This window comes from Coptis chinensis, chromosome 2 (assembly GCF_015680905.1).
Source record: "Coptis chinensis isolate HL-2020 chromosome 2, ASM1568090v1, whole genome shotgun sequence".
In the NCBI taxonomy this organism is placed as follows: domain Eukaryota; kingdom Viridiplantae; phylum Streptophyta; class Magnoliopsida; order Ranunculales; family Ranunculaceae; genus Coptis; species Coptis chinensis.
This window is the reverse complement of record NC_141457.1, coordinates 7,107,960-7,119,416: the sequence shown is the minus strand read 5'-3', so window position 1 is coordinate 7,119,416 and position 11,457 is coordinate 7,107,960. Positions and strand designations below refer to the sequence as shown.

Here is an 11,457-nt window from a genome sequence, read left to right as displayed (position 1 = left end):
CGAGTTTCCATGGAATTAAGTATTTCATCGTGCTTAGATTTAATCAAAAAACTTATTGATTGTTGAGAATGTAAACTGTTTTCATTGATGTCTGATGAATTCTATATCTTGGATTTGTTTTCTGTCGATTGAATTGAACATGGAGGATGTTGGGTAAGGTGTTGAGGGTTGTGTGTTGAGTGGACATGGCTCAGTGGTGCCGAGCGATACCTGTGGAAGCTCTGAGAGAGCTTTAATGGCAGTCGGATGTATTTTGAGAAGTGTGTGAAATCACGTTTTCTTTGTATGGTTAGATGGGGTTTTTGGTAGAGGAAAATCGCTGGATTCATTAGTGGGGCGAGTGGTGGTTGTGGGGGCTGTGGTGGTCGGTGGTGGCTGGAGAATGGGAGAGTGAGGAAGATGAACAATGTGTTTTTTGTTTTGGTTTGGGCTTGGGCCAAACTAAAAACGTGGGGTTGAATGTTTTAAAGTTTTTTTTGAAATTTCATTTGGATTTAAGTTTTAGACTATGGGCCTTAGTCATTGGGTTTTTGGAGTTAGATAAGTTTAGACTGTTTGACTGCTGTTGACCCTTGACCGGTTGACTGCTGACCAGTTGACCCAAAAGTTGACTTTTACCTCGGATTATGATTCGGTCCATTAGGATAGGCCTAGGACTATTTGCATGCTTGGCTTTAAGCTAAGACCTTTTTATATATACGTGTGTTAACAACTGTGTGATATTTCAGTTTTATACACAACGTTATGATACTTAGACATCGGTATATTAATAACGCGTAACCAAAAATACATGAATCAAGATACTCTTTCGTTCTCTGAAATAATATATACAATAAAGTTCAATAATGCATAAACAAATTTACCGCAACCTTTTAGATCTCTCCACGTCTCAAGTTTTGGAATTTGAGTTTTATGACTGATGATGTCATATGTTAGGTGGGCATTTATTGAATGTGTCATAAATGGCCCGTTAGCGTTATATATGGGTATTCATTGAATGTGCCATGAATGACCAGATTGTTTGGACTGCCCTAGAGATGAGCTAAGGTATTCGCCTTGCGGGTTAGTTGTATTCTTTGATTATGCGAGTGTTTGGGTTTACTTTTGAATACCTAATATAATATCTACATATGTTATATAGAAGTTCTAACTTTCTTTTGTAGGAGGGTAGGACTTAATAATATTTTGTGCAGGAACGCGGTCTTACCCTTATACAGCAGTGGATATCGGTAAGTTTTAATTCAATGGTTTAGATATTAAAACGAGTTATTAGAATGAGTTAATAAAATAGAAGTTTTGCTTGGGAAGAAACTATGCTGATTGAAATGACGGAACTACCTGTCTTCCAAGCTGAGAATGATTAAGTTATAGGAAAATATAAAGTGATTGTTTGGATAATTAAAGTATGATAATGGTTTTATGTGGTTAGTCTACTCATACAAGCAAATTCCATTTTGCTGACCCATGTTTGCTTTGTTTTGACAACGTGGGTGTGTTCTTGGGAATATAGGTGGAAGGCAGTGGAACCGCGGCGTGTGATTGGGATTTTGCCTGGAGCAGTCCATTAGTTTTTTTAGGTCTGATTCTTATTGAAAGGATGTAATAACATAGTTATATTTTCAGTGTGACATGAAAATACGATGTTGAAGACTTGTTATTCTTAGAGTGGTTTGATGTTTTATTGGGACGGAAGATAGATTTTTTTATAAAGTAATAAAGAGAATTTTGGAGATTATTTTTGTTGTTAAGATTCTTTTATGATGTGGGTTTTCGGTTTTGGCATGTGTAGTATCCACCCCATCATAGCTTGGGTTTTTAGACAATTGAATATAATGATTTTTGAGATATTTATATTTCAAATATTCATTTTTTTAAATTGTTTAGAAATTCGGGCTGTGACACTTAATCTCAATTTCCCTTTGTGAATCAATCTTATTTTTTCGATAACCCTTTTGTGAATCGATAACTTTCTTATAATAGATCTTTTTGTTAATTTCCATATAAATCCTTCTAAAGGAATTCGAATAATTTATGTTTTCTATATCCATATAGATCTAATTGTTTTTTTTTTCTTGGGTTTACATGTTGATAAGTAATTGAGGGTGATATTTTAGTTCAATGTAGCAACAATATTTCTGATATCATCGACATTTTACAATATATCGTGATATATCGTCAATTTTTATAGATGCCCATACATAAAATATCAAGAGAGTGAGTGATATATCAATGATATGTATCGACATTTCAGGGTTTGATATTTCCTCATATCGTGATACTTTGTTCTATGATAAGGACTTCGTAGTACTTACGTTTGGGAAGTGAATAATACAGTTTCTCCAAGAATTTATGGTCGGAAACTCTGAATGGCTTCAACAAGTAGGAGAAGTACTTCTGTCATATGAATGTTAGTTGCCATAAGAGAATGTTTATTTTTACTAGAAGAAGTTCGAGATATTTAGATGGGACTTTATTATGAACAAGTCCCGGATAAACTCCGAACCATCTTTATTATATTTTTACAACATAAAATAAGTAAATAACTTCATTTCATAGCGAAACCCGAAGCAAGCCTATCAGTTCTTTTAATAGTCCTTAGGTTAAGATTTCAAGCAAGATTTCGTTCATCTGTTGAGGTTGTTACCTTCAGAGGTAACGTGTATCTCTGAAACATTATTATCCTAAAAGTTACCTGTACATAGAGTCGCAGACCCACTTCCAATGGCCAAAAGAAAAAAATACTCGAAAGAAATTTTGCAACATTGGTGAAATTTCTCTATTACCATTAGCCTTGATATGAAGTAGTTTTCTTAACAACATTTAAGTTTATCCGTACATGTCATTTCTTCGCAAGACTCTTTGGAGAGTCATCTATGGTACTACTACATTGGGTATTTGTACAAACTTTAGTCGTTATTTTATGAATGGCATATTTCGATTGAAAAGATTAACTTGGGAGTTACCTGGAAGTCTGGAACAACCCACATCTAGCGTGAGGAAAGAGCATATATACATGAGCTACAAACTTACACGCAGGAACAAACAAAAAAGGCTTAACGATCTGTTACTTCGTTTTGCGCGCTTGTAACTTGCTCAAGTTTAAAATAAGAAAATCAATCTTACAATTTGTTTAGTTGGTTTACCAACAGCTAGATCATATCCTAGCTCTGGGTAAACACTTGGAAATCCAATGTTTCAGCTGATTTACTTTTGCATCTTTCTTGGTTGCTTTAAATTCGTATAGTTTATCAATTCAATTTTACTAGAAGTGCAAAAGATCTTCTGATGAATATGTGCGCTTATGGGTCTCCTGTATTAAATCAAATGTTGCACGCGCATGCTATGGGTCTAGTCACAGTACATTTTAGTTGCACCTTTTCTATTCTCTCTAACAAAATTTCCAGGCAATAAGTGTCGAGGCACATAGGTGGACCGCATAAGCTCATATGCAGTCCAAGGAACTAGTGCATAATTTTGAAATTCGAACTACTGATAATTTCATATATACTTACTATTTTAATGGGAGAAAACCATGTATGTAGCAGGACTTTGGGTTGTCTAATTATTGTCATGCCTTCAGACAAAAACTACGGATAGTATGTATGTAGTATATTATCACCGATCCGGAAATTTTGGCACTGTGTTAAAACCATCTGGCCGAGAACATTCCTCAAAAATAACATTTTTTGAGTTTCGATACAAAAATAACATTTTATTCCACCCAAAATGTGAGTAGAACTTTCAACAACGGAGACTTTCGATTTCTAGTACATATTATGCACGCGAGCGTGCATACTATCACACTAGTAGCAATTAGCCATCCCAGCTCATGGAAGAAGATGCTTGAGAAAGCTTTTACATAGGAGGCAAGACATTTTGTAAAGCTTGGGCACCAAATAGTGAGAGTTAAATTGTACTTTCATAGGCCCCCCCTAAAAAAAAAGGCATTGCATATTTGAATGGTGATGAGGGAGGTTGTAGTCTCCTCTGTTCAGAGATATTCCTAAGTCCGGCCTCTACTCACCTTTCCAAGCAAAGACAAGGAATAAATGGACCTTGGCTTGCTAGCTAGCTATAGGTATTGGCTACAAAATGACATTTTACTTCAATGCTTTTGTTTTAGTACAAGAATTGAAAGTGGTTCAAGTCAAAATTAACTGCAGCAACATCGGTAGTTATTCTCCCCTATAAATATTCGCTCGGTTTTGCATGTTAACAGTTAACACATCAGTTTGTAACTAAACAATTGTTTTATCGTTACAAAAAATCAACAACTCATGGCTCTGAAATGTCTCTTCTTTGTTTCCCTCTTAGTTGTTGGCTTGGCAACCCCGCTTGCTAAAGCCCAACTTGGAGGAACCCTTGATGTGTTGATCCGCATCCAAGACACTTTATTTTGTACCATCAATGGCAATATAAGCGTAAATGGCACAGCAACTCCTGTTTTTCCTAGTAAGTTATCCTGGAAGGCAGTATTTCCAAACATATCATATCTTGTACATAAACAAGTGTTGACGGCATTTAACGTCTGTTAAGTATCCGTGAGTTTGCATATATTGTAGAACCAAACATTATTTGTATCTGAGGATTCTGAGCATGGCGTGGATGGAACCTAAATGGCGGCATTCTGCTACTCATATATATATGTCACACTTCTAATGCTAGTATACATCTTTTTAATTTCTTGCAGATGCTGCTGTACTACTGCAATGTGGGAGTGGAAATATTGTTGTAGCCAGTTCGATAACTAATTCCATTGGACGGTTTACCATCTTGTTGGATACATCCGTATTTCCTGTCTCGTCGGTCCTGAATAACTGCAGACTTTTGGTCAACACTACACTCGCTACATGCAACGATTCACTGGGTACCGGACTACTTTCTTCAGTCTTACAGTACATAGGGAATACTGTACAAGGGACTGTGACTATCGCCAACCTCCGTCCTCTTGTGTTCAAGCTAATTACTTGAGAAGATTGCTTCTTACTTTCTTAGCAATATAATATATATATTTTTATGAATAAGTAAGCTTGGTTCTTACAACCAGCCAATTCAAGAGAATGGTTGGTGATAGTCTCCATATTAAGTGCTTTCCTTAGCATTCTATATATCTGTAATGAAGATCATCTGGGGTGTATTCTCTCTGCACAAGCTCTCTAGCTTGCTCAAGAAATTAATAAATAAATGCTATTGTGTCAACTTCATTTGTGCGATACTTTTTTTTTTTTGAAGGTAAAAATGTTTCATTAAAATGTACTCATAGTCATGATACATAAACAGAGTACAAGATAGACGGATTAGCAATGATTCGACTGCCCCTCCCCTAGGTCCTCCACTCCCCCATCGCCCCACTATCGGTCGGGCCATGCAAAGCTTGGGCGGACGACCCGGGCTATCATATGGGTCAGCACAACGACCTCTGTACGGCTTGGGGTGAAAGTCTATGCAGCTTGAGAGAGGTCTTCAATAAGCTCAAAAAACTCAAAGATAAAATCGTGCTTAAAAGCTACACAAGTCCATCTAAGATTAACAAGACATCTGTTCTCGATCTCCCAATCAAAAGGTGCAACCAACATTATTGGGTATTGGGAACCTGAAATCTAATAGTCTCACATGCCACATGGGAGAAGAGACAAATTTATCATGGGTTAATAAAGTGGGATCTATCACAACTAGTACTAAAGCCTTTTCACATAAAACCCCACACCTATGGCCATGTGTTACCCCAAGCCCAATGGGTGGCTAAGTTGGGGATAATACTGGTACTAGTTAGATCTGTAAAGCTTATGGGCCCGAGGTCAGTGTGTGTTAGGCCCTATCAAATGGTATCAGAACCGATATTTGCCCGGACTAACAAAGACGATCATGTAAAATTTGAAGATCGATAAAGTCATTCAAGGTAGAGCCGCCAACGATGGCGCAAGTCAGGTGGAGTTGCTTAACGAAGTGTTCCTATACACTATGACACTTTTGGAGGTTGTGGATGCGCGAGAGAGTGTACCCCCAGTGGAATTCAACGACATAGAGTGATCTTCGAGGTGGAGCTTGTCCTCTCGACACCTACAAAGTCTAGCATGATATCGTGCGATGGTGATAAACAAGTGTAGATCTTTGGATTTCGGTTCAAGGGACAAGTTTATCATGAGTTAATAAAGTGGGATCTATCACAACTAGAACCAAGGCCTTTTCACATAAAACCCCACACCCATGGCCATGTGTTGCCCCAAGCCCAATGGGTGGTTAAGTTGGGGATAATACTGGTACTATTTAGATCTGTAAAGCTTATGGGCCCAAGGTCAAGCTGTGTGTTAGGCCCTATCAAATGGTATTAGACCTGATATTTGCCTGGGACAAACAGCACAAATCATGTAAAATTTGAAGATTGACGAAGTCATTCAAGGTAGAGCCGCCAACGATAGCGCAAGTCAGGTGGAGTTGCTTAACGAAGTGTTCCTATACACTATGACACTTTTGGAGGTTGTGGATGCGTGAGAGAGTGTACCCCCGGTGGAATTCAACGACATGGAGTGATCTTCGAGGTGGAGCTTGTCCTCTCGACACCTACAAAGTCTGGTATGATATCGTGCGATGGTGATAAACAAGTGTAGATCTTTGGATTTCGGTTTAAGGTGGAGATTGTTGGGTATTGTGAACCTGAAATCTAACAGTCCCATATGGGAGAAGAGCCAAATTTATCATGGGTTAATAAAGTGGGATCTATCACAACTAATGCCAATGCCTTTTCACATAAAACCCTACACCCATGGCCATGTGTTGGGCCAAGCCCAATGGGTGGTTAAGTTGGGGATAATACTGGTACTAGTTAGATCTGTAAAGCTTATGGGCCCGAGGTCAGGCTGTGTGTCAGGCTATATGATATGGTATCAGAGTTGATATTTGCCTGGGACTAACGGCACATATCATGTAAAATTTGTAGATTGACGAAGTCATTCAAGGTAGAGCCGCCAACGATGGCGCAAGTCAGGTGGAGTTGCTTAACGAAGTGTTCTTGTACACTATGACACTTTTGGAGGTAGTGGATGCGCGAGAGTGTACCCCTGGTGGAATTCAATGACATGGAGTGATCTTCGAGGTGGAGCTTGTCCTCTCGACACCTACAAAGTCTGGCATGATATCGCGTCGCGGTGATAAACAAGTGAAGATCTTTGGATTTCGGTTCAAGGTGGAGATTGTTGGGTATTGTGAACCTGAAATCTAATAGTCCCATATGGGAGAAGAGCCAAATTTATCATGGGTTAATAAAGTGGGATCTATCATAACTAATACCAAGGCCTTTTCACATAAAACCCTACACCCATGGCCATGTGTTGGGCCAAGCCCAATGGGTGGTTAAAGGGAAATGTTGTTTTGACCGTTTTTTTTTGTACTGTTCGTTTGAAGAGAAGAAGGGGCGCACACCCTTTTTGGCGCCCCCTTGCCTAAGAAAAGAAGATAGGTTTTTTTATTTTTTTTATTTTTTATTTTAATTTTAATTTTAATTTTATTTTATTATTTTAATTTTATTATTTTTTATTTTAAGAATTGGAAATTTTATTGATAATGATAACGAGTTTTTCAAATAATTAGGACAAACGTTCAACAAGCTGCGCCGCAAGTCCTTTCTGAATGACAAATCCTATCCTCCTAAAAACAAACTCGTTAGAACCAATTGTCATTATGTTGCAGTCCATAACTTTCTGCAATCTTTTAAGGATCTCAATAGACTGTTGTGCCAAGAAACCAAAAGTGTCAAAACTGAAAGGAATGGAACAATGCTGGTTAGCTCTATAATCCTCCTCGTGTTTCTCAATTTTTCCTACCGCTGCTCTATTAGTTTCTTCTCCCACCTCAAAGACTCCATTCCCAAGCCCTACCAATGGAGAGGCTCCAGTTACATCAACACACACATGCCTCCCCTCAGACCAACTGTAGATCAATACATCCGCAGGCCGGAGTGTCGATCTTCCCTCATTCGGATCAGTGAGAAAATTCACAAGAGCCTCCTTCTTCACTTGTAGCCCAGCCCTCCAAAATGCATCACATAAAATATCTCTGACATGATCATGTCGGTATTTGAAACCTGGAAAATGTCTACAACGTACTACATGGTCCCCGAAAGTATCTAGTCTACTTTTTTTGCAAACAGGGCATAGACCACCATCAGAGTACAAAGAAATCATGAGACGGTACCCAAGAATAGAACGATACTGTACCGGCGACATATGCTGTCCAAGTCCTTCCATCGGAATAGCGAGTAGAAAATCCTTTGCATGTTCTGACTGCAAGCATCCAATGATCTAATGACTGTTTTCTCTCTGTCTCTCTTTTCGCGAAGCGAAATTACTAGAAGTTAGTGAAGAAGAAGGGGCGTGCGCTCCCTCCTATGCCTGGCCCAAGTGGCGCACGCCCCCTAGCCTATACACACCAAGTTGATCCGCTCATCCTTTCCATAGTCCACCACTGAGATTTTGTCATCTTCAGTTGCATTCTCTCTTTTCACCCTGGTTTCCAAAAGAGCGCCTGATCGCTGTTTCATTATTTATCTTTTCCACTCTCCTTGTGTTTATATGCTTCAATCTCGTATTTTCTTCAATCTAAATACTATCACCCAGAGGGAAAGGGGATTGGAGATCCTTGATTTCTGAATTTCTCACCATGATTCTTAGAAAATCAAGATCAAAGCCCAGAAACGAAGTGAATTTTCTCTTTTCTGGTTCAGGATAAGATAAAGAAACGCACTGTTGGTGCATTGAAAATTGAACAAAATGACTTGAGATGAGTGCTTGCTATCTTGCCTGGGGATATTCAAACCATTTCCAATTCCCAATGAGGGGGCGACTAGTCCACTGCTTCTGTTCATTTCCCTTGGCCACTTACCATTCGCCGAGAATTCAAATAGACTCCCAAAAGATGTATGTACTTTGGGTTGAAGATTTGGATCACTGCTCTTTTGTTTTAAGCATAGCGAGTGCTTCTTGGCCGGTTCCCGAAGCGAAAGCCCAGCTCCAACCCAGGATGAAGGGTTCCTACGGCCTACGTTTCTATCATTTCTATCAAGGGCTTGCGGGATTGTATCCATATTATGATATAGGGAGTGTGAACAGAAACATACCGGAAAGTAGCTATGAACAGTGATTGTTCATAGTTTGGTAGCTATGAACACTCATTGTTCATAGCTATCCATACTGTACGTACTATGAACAATCAATGTTCATAGTCATGAGCTATGAATATTCTTTGTTCATATCACAATTGGACTATGAACAATGATTGTTCATAGTCATGAGCTATGAACATTCTTTGTTCATATCACAATTGGACTATGAACAGTGATTGTTCATAGTTCGATAGCTATGAACACTCATTGTTCATAGCTATGAACAATGAGTGTTCATAGTCCATATTGTACGTACTATAAACAATCAATGTTCATAGTCATGAGCTATGAATATTCTTTGTTCATACCACAATTGGACTATGAACATTGATTATATACTATTTGATTTCAAAAGCTAATTTATTTTTCATTCGAATATATTGATTCACTTAACTCGACTTGTATGCTTATTAATTAGATATGACAATGCAATGGACAAATAAGATGAATAGTGTTCTTATCGATACATTCCATAGCAAGCTACTTATAGGTGATAAGAATGAGAATGAGAATGGATTTCGTCCAATACCAAAAGAGTGTGCAAAGGATCGACTTGACTATTAGTCATGTAACTTAGCAAATGAAGACCTTACGATGGATAATATGCAATATTGCTAGTGTAACTATACAACAAGGGTTTGAATGGAGTTATGACGAACAGAAGATCATAACTAGCAATGAAGTTTGGGATCAAGCAATAGCACAAAATCCGAATATAGGAAAGTACAGCTTTAAAATCTCAACTTGGTATGGCTTTTCTTAATTTGGTCAACTTTGATCCCATTATTTTGTAAACTATGATATGGAATTGATTCCCATCCATTCAACTAATATTTCCCACCAAAAGAGAAAAGAGAGAAGAGTTAGAAAGTGAGGTTTTCCCCATCAAAACCATCCTCCAAACAAAAGAATCTAAGATGAACTTCAACTCCCACTTTCTCAAAATGTCAAATGGCGCCGCTGCCAGGGATTCATATGTGAAGAGGAAGATGGAGAAGAGCAACAACCATTGAACCCTTCTTCTCAACCATTGAACCTTTTTTTTTTTTTTTTTTTTTTTTTTTTTTTTTTAAAAATTTTCATTACTGATGTTTCGTTTCTATGTGTTTTCAGTACATACACCGGAACTTGCTATAGGAAATAGAGTGCAAACGAAGAAAAAGGACCTGCGCCGTGCCTGACATACACGCACCCGTGTGTGAAATGCTCCCGCAAACTGTTTCCACGTGCTCAAGGGAGACACGCGCCCACGCCTTACCTAACCTGTGCCGCACCTCGTTTTTTCCAGATGAAGATTCTGTTGTCTCAGAATCTTCATATGTATGTCCACTTTAATATTTCATATTGTTTTTAATTTAACTGTTAGTAGATAAAAAGTAGATAGATTTACAAGTTTTTGAGTTTTTAAAAACCAAAAATTCAATTAAAAATGCAATTTAAAAATTAAAAATGTTTTTTTTTTAAATGAATTAGTAATCCATCAACAAGTTAAATGTTAGAATTAGTTTAGTAGCATGTTTATGTTTTAGTTTTCATTAATTGTTGTTATACATGTTTATATTAAGATAATATCATGTAAGTAAGTGAAAATAAAACACAAAAAAAAAAAATTAATTATGTTCAATACAAAATAGTTTAAGCTTTGGAAGTTTAGTCTTTTGGTTTAAGTTTACCTACCAAGAGTTGGGGATTCAACCAACTTGGACCGGTTGGATGTGCGAGGCGAATAGTGTAACATCACACTCGTGCATCTCAATCTAACTTAGGGGTTGAAGTTCCAATCTTTGACGAACACTTTTCAAACTTTTACAAATTTTGTTTAATTAAGTTAAACGTAGTTAATTTTCGTGTTTACCGCTTTCATAGTTTAAGCCCAGGAAGGCAAAGTTGTTTTAGGCTCACGAAGACAATCAATTGTAACTTATTGGCTTTGCGACATTTTGACCCGACTTGTGGGTCTTAGTTAGATTAAATTTGTAACTGCAAAGAAAAGCTCGAACGGTGGGTTGTCACTCAAGACAGCAAATTAAACACTTCGTCAACCCTACCACATCGCCTTCACCCCAACGGTCGTGTACACACACCTTGGGAGGTAATTCCTAAACCTCCTCGCCACAAAATGTAAGAGGATACTTGTGTGTTACTAAGCATGCTTGGATGATTGCGTGATTTACATTTCAGTCTCGTGTTTACATTTAATGCTAAGGCTAAACCCGAGCCATAAAAGAACAAAAAGTGGGATTAAGACCCACTTTAGAATGTACGTTGCGTGAAATGTTTGTTACATAGACCAAATTAAA

General features: G+C 37.9%; 1 long non-coding RNA gene across 1 annotated transcript; it reads left to right on the top strand.

The window, feature by feature from the left end:
* The first annotated feature begins 4,224 nt into the window (after window positions 1-4,224).
* LOC147514620 (uncharacterized) lies at window positions 4,225-5,199 on the top strand. The gene is made up of 2 exons (XR_015213244.1): window positions 4,225-4,452; window positions 4,691-5,199. It is a non-coding gene; the product is annotated as an uncharacterized LOC147514620 (long non-coding RNA).
* The last annotated feature ends 6,258 nt before the right edge of the window (window positions 5,200-11,457 follow it).